Below are 6,000 nucleotides of genomic sequence, written 5' to 3' on the forward strand. Positions count from 1 at the left end.
GGGAGTTTAAGGTTGAACATTAGGAAAAACTTCCTAACTGTCAGGGTGGTTAAGCACTGGAATAAATTGCCTAGGGAGGTTGTGGAATGTCCATCATTGGAGACTTTTAAGAGCAGGTTAGACAAGCACCTGTCAGGGATGGTCTAGATAATACTTAGTCCTACCATGAGTGCAGGGGACTGGACTAGATGACCTCTCGAGGTCCCTTCTAGTCCTGTGATTCTATGATTCTATAGAGCAGTTTAATCCAATTGATAAAGTGATCACCGAATCCCATTCTCTCAAGGACCCCAAAGAGATCATGCCAAGCATCCCTCTCGAAGGCTTTTTCAGCGTTAAGTGATAATGCTACCAAAGGTTCCTCTGAGCGCTGTGATATTGCGGTTTTATCAATGAGTTACCTGAAGTTGTCATGGGGCAACTGGCCCTCTAAGGGGCATCAGGGCCTCGCCTGCCCCTGACAGTCCTCTGAAGACTCACCTGCGAGTAATTGGTTGCCCGGGACAGCTGTTCAATGGCCAATCAGTAGAAGAACACCGTGCCCTGTAACAAAGCTGCCTGAACTCAGTCGGGGGAAGTATTCCCAGGAAAAATGTGCCTCTGATGAGAAGGGGCTGGCAGGGGAAATAGTAACCCTGGGGGGAGAGTGTTCCCAGGTAGGCAACAGGAGTAGCCCAGGGGAAGGAACTGGAAGGGCTCCAGAGAGACTGTCCCCCAGGTGAAAGGAACGGGAGTATCCGGAAGAGACACCTGGAGGTCGCTCTCTCAGGGCAGCGAACAGGAGCAGCCTAGAAGCCCTGGCTCCAGATGAAGGGCTGGGTCTGCGGTGCCCATGGTTAAAGGACTTAGAGGTTAGTTGGATTGACCCTGCCAGTGGATTTCCAAGGAGGCGCCTGAACAAGGTCTTGCTTATGATCATGTTAATCTTTGTTGTTAATAAATGGGACCCTCGGAAGGGGCTGCTCTTTAGCTCACCTGTGGCGCCACACACAGCTGCTAGGGGGCCTGGAGCCAGAAGAGGAGCAGTCACACTGACCCATACCTAGATTTAATACTCCCGACCTGAACGACACATACAATTAGAATAAGAACTTTTGCCGGTGTACAAGCAAGGGCTTTGGCAGGAATCTTCACCTCACAATTTATCAGTGAAATGGGCCTGTCACCTGTGCGGTTAGCGGGATCTTTCCCTGGGTTGGGTACAGTGAGTTGAATTGCGCCCTGCGAAAGCAGGGAACCACTCTTTTGGGCCTCATTAAACAGATCCGTGGAATATTTGATCCGATTTTTCTTTTTTTATAACACTCCATAGGATTTACCACGTTCCGTTTCTTTCACAGCTCGGTCTGTTTCCTGGAGCCTGAGCAGAGGGTCTTGTAAAGCTCCTTCCGGGCTTTTGAGATGCCTGGCAACAAAGCTCCATGCAGAGATTGGGTCAAGGCTGGGGGATCTGCTTTGGATAATTCCGAATAATGTTATTAACGTCTCTCTGTGTCACGTACGTCTTCCTGTGGGCATTGCACACTAAGGGTATTTTACCTCGATTGGATTTTGATTGCAGTTTATAAGCTAGGAGTTTGCCTGCCCTCTCCCCTGGCTCCGAGTAATCTTGTTTAAGGTGAAACATAGTCAATTCTGAGCCTGTTTAATTCATATCTCATTTGTACCAGGACTTATTGTTTGTCAGGGGTGGCTTCTTTGGCATAGTCTTGATCTACATTTTAAAGTTTTTCAGCAAAGGTTTCTGTTTTTTTGGTTACAGGGTCTTTTTTTTTTTTTTGCTGACGAAGGCACTCTAATCCTGCCCTGATGTAAACGTTTGCTGCTTCCGGTAATAGTGCAGTTGATGGGGCTGTGAAAGGTCTCCAGCTCATCATTGATGAAAGCCACAAAGGCGACGTCCGTGAGGTGCAAAATCTCCATCCTATCTAGAAGTCTCAGCCGTCCGCAGCGAAAGCTTCAGATTGACATTCTCGGGGTCTGATACCGAGATCATCCCCGCTGTGGCCTCATTGACAAATTGGGCTATTATAAAGTCATTTATCCTCCAATCGGTAGAGTGAGAGGTTAAAAAAGAAAAGCTACAGTCATGGGCAATAGGACGTTTAAATGTCCATATATCTACCAGACACAGATCTAATAGCTGTGATAATATTGCTAGCCTGTTGCTTGAAGGTCTGTGCAGTATGGAGAAGATTTGTCTAATATGGGGTCAAGACTTTTGTTGAAGAACCCCGCAAGGGTCTGCTGATTTCCATTAGTCCTGCCAAGAAGTTATGGAAGTACCCAGGTTCCTCTTTGTTTGGGCAATACAGACGAGCAAAGGTTACAATCATTTAGTGCGACATTTGCCATCACAAATCTTCTGGGAGGAGGGGCGGGGGCTGATTTTTGCTCAACGACCTGGGGAATCAATCTTTTGTGTATCCGTCACATAACTCCTTTAGTGCCAGAGTTGTAAGGACTAGAAATAGAGCTGGTCGGGAATTTTTCAATTACATGATTTTTTCACTGGAAAATGCCAATTGGTCAAACATGAAACTTTTCCCAGGCCCATACCAGGTTTGATGAACGCTTTGTGGAGAAAGGTTCCTCGGGTGGGAGAGGGAGATAGAGAGAGGGAGAGAAAACAAATGAATGAACAAACAAATGCCACCACCACCTCTGGGCACTCCCCTCTGATGGAGAAGACTCCGATTCAAGGGTCTGCACTGCCAAATTCCGAGCAGGGGCTTGGACTGGGTCTCCCAGATGCGAGGTGAGTGCGTTAACCACCAGGCTATGCCGGAGTACGTCTCTTTCAGTCTCTTCTGTTGGAGTGGTCCTATGTTGTATAAATCATTAAATATTCATTGGGCCACAGGGAAACTGTGGCTATAGTCCTGTGGTCAGGACACTTACTTCACACGTGGGAGACTCAGGCCAGGTCTACGCTAAGAGTTAGGCCGGCCCAGCTCTGGCGCACAGGTGTGTGAAAAATCCACAACCCTGAGCAGGTAATGCTCGGTGTAGACACAGCTAGGTCAATGGAAGGATTCTTCTGTTGACCCAATGCGGAATGGGAACATTTCTGAAATCTCACAAAGTTTCATGGGATGGGAAAACCGTTTCCTGCCCAGCTCTAACTAGAATTAGCTGCTCCCAGTCCTGCTCCAGTTTTTGGGCCTCTGGTTCAGTTAGAAGGGTCTTTGCTTGTAAGTCGTGAATATATACATATATTTCCTTTTAAGAGGGTGATTTAGCTTGGTAATTTTCCAGGAGACACAATTAAAACAAACAAGAGGAAGTATTTCTTCACGCAGGCAACCTGTGGAACTCTTTGCCAGAGGATGTTGTGAAGGCCAAGACTAAAAAGAACTAGACAAGTTCATGGAGGATAGGTTCATCAATGGCTATTAGCCAGGATGGGCGGGGATGGTGTCCCTAGCCTCTGTTTGCCAGAAGCTGGGAATGGGTGACAGGGGATGGATCACTTGATGATTACCTGTTCTGTTCATTCCTTCTGAAGCACTTGGCTTTGGTCACTGTCGGAAGACAGGACACTGGGCTAGATGGCCCTTTGGTCTGAGCCAGTTTGCGGTCTTATGTTAATATTACTGGACATATTGACCGCAATTGAACAACAATACTCACTGGGGGCAGAGGTTTGTTGTTGTTGTTGTTTTATTGGAAATGCACTTTTACTAACGCTTTGAAGGCTAGTTTCCAGGCTTAACAAAGGCCGTAACCCAGATGCTCTGGTTCTGTGTCATTCATTGGAGTCGTTCTTCAGCTCTGACGGCTGCAGTGAAATAGACGATGCTTCCTGTGGAGCAGCTGCCCTCAGGGGAGATTAAAGCTGGAGCAGAGGAGCAAACTTTTCCTCTGCTCAGAAAGTAGAACACAGTGGGGAGGGCAGATTAGCAGACGGGGTAAGGTTTGGTTTGGCCTCTGGTGGAGACAGCGGCTGGCTGGAAAGCTCCGCCCTGAATTCAGGACCTCAGCTCGGAGGCTGTTTACAGCCAGGGTTTTAGTTCAGACCCGTTTCCAGCCCTGTTCAGTCAGCTGTTGTGAGGATCAGGGAGAGCCCCATAGCTGGGAAACATAGTTTGCTTGATTTTAAAATAGTGGCTGTCTCTCTGTTTCACTTCCAGGTGGAGAATATTGGCACCCAAACCGGGCCTGGCCTCAAGGAGAATCTGCAAAGGTTTGGCTGGAAATGACAGACTCCTGCCCATCCCTGGGGTTCTTGGATTAGTTTGAGGACCCCGACCCCACTATCGCTGCTCTGCTATGATCACAGTTAATGGTAACATCCCAGCTGGACTTTTCAGTACTATACTGGACAGTACATTGTTGTTATTATTATTATTTAATTTTTGTATTACTGTAGCCCCTGGCAGCCCTAGGCCTGGACCAGGACCCCAGTGTGCTAGGTGCTGTACAGACACAGATCAAACAGAGAGTCCCTGCCCCTAAGTATAAAATACGAGACAACAGAGGGATACAGACAAACCAAAGGGGAAGCAGAAGGAAACACTGAGACAATATTGGTCGGCATGGCAGGCAGTGGTCTCAGCCCCCGCAGCAGTCTAACCATCGTCGAGTGTTTGGTAGCCGTCGTGGAAAAGGAAGGTTTTGAGGAGGGCTTTGAAGGAGGACAATGAGGTAGCTTTGTGGTTGTTTATTGGGAGGGACAAGATGGGAGAAACCACCACGGGGCTTGTTTGAAAATGGGTGAAGGGAGGCTGGCATCATGAGCTGATTGGAGGTGAGAGTCGGCGTCTTGATAGGTGGAGGAGCGGGGGGTGGATAGGCCATGAAATGCCTGGAAAGTGAAGACAAGCAACTTACGTTTGATGCAACAGAGAAGGAGGGAGGCAGTGGAGGAATGCAAAGAGAGGATGTAACCTGGGCAAAGCGACAGGCTAGGACAGGGGTCTCCAAACTGTGGGAAGTGCCCCCTTAGGGGGCACAGAGGAACATTCAGGAGGGTGCAGCGGGGCCTGGGCCAGCCCCCATGGGGGGCAGGGAGGGAGTGCCATGCAGCCCCTCTCTGCCCCCAGCTCCATTCCAACTCCAGCCTCAGCCGAGGCCCCGGCTTCGGCCCCCGCCCGTGGCCCAGCTCCAAGCTCTGGCTCCGCTCCCAACTGCGGTTCCCACTCCTGGCTTTCGGCCCAGGCCCTGCTCCCAGCTCCTGGCCCCCAGTCCCACTCCCGGCCCCGGCTCCCGGGGGGTCCGAACAAATTACATTACGGATAAGAGGGGGCGTGACATAAAAATTTGGGGGACCACTGGCCTAGGATAATGATGTTACAGCAGCATTGTGAATAGATATGAGTGGGGCAAGATTGCATTTACCCCGGCCAGAGAGAAGGATGGAGGGAGGGCCATTGAGGTAAACATTGAGGCAGAGTCGGGTGTGCATGTGGGCTCAGGATCTGTGCTGGTGGGAGGAGGGAAGAGATCGGGATGGAGGGGGAAGAGGAGCAGGCAGTGATGGTGGGAACTGAAGAGAGGTGATGGGAACAAGGATGGGGAAATGCTGCCCATGGGAGAAAGGGAGGGAGGAGGAGGAGGGTGGATGCCATGATGTGCAAGGTGGTGCAGTGAGAGCCATGGGGGAGTGGCCGATGCACAAGAGTACACAAAGCAAAAAAAGTGTGAAAAATGCTGGGGGGGGGGGAACTGGCACAGGAGCATCTCCCTGTTGCTTGCAGCAGGACCCCTGCCAGGCAGATAAAATGCCCCCTGGAGGGGGAAGAAGGTGGCCAAGCTGCACCTCTGGGAGGCTCTGGCCAAGGGAGACAGCAGGACAGGACCATCTCCCTGGTGATTGAACCTGGACTGGGAGATCCATGAGCTGGGGTTCCGTAGCCAGATCCGAACTTCATAGCTGGTCTTTTATTCCTGTCATGAGCTGGACCAAACTCCTGCCTCTGAACTCCAGGAAAGATCAGCTCTAAACTAAGCAGCTCAGAGTGCCGCAATACCACATCCCTCACCTCAGCGTTGGATCCC

The sequence above is a fragment of the Chrysemys picta genome, chromosome 1, assembly GCF_011386835.1.
Source record: "Chrysemys picta bellii isolate R12L10 chromosome 1, ASM1138683v2, whole genome shotgun sequence".
NCBI lineage: Eukaryota > Metazoa > Chordata > Testudines > Emydidae > Chrysemys > Chrysemys picta.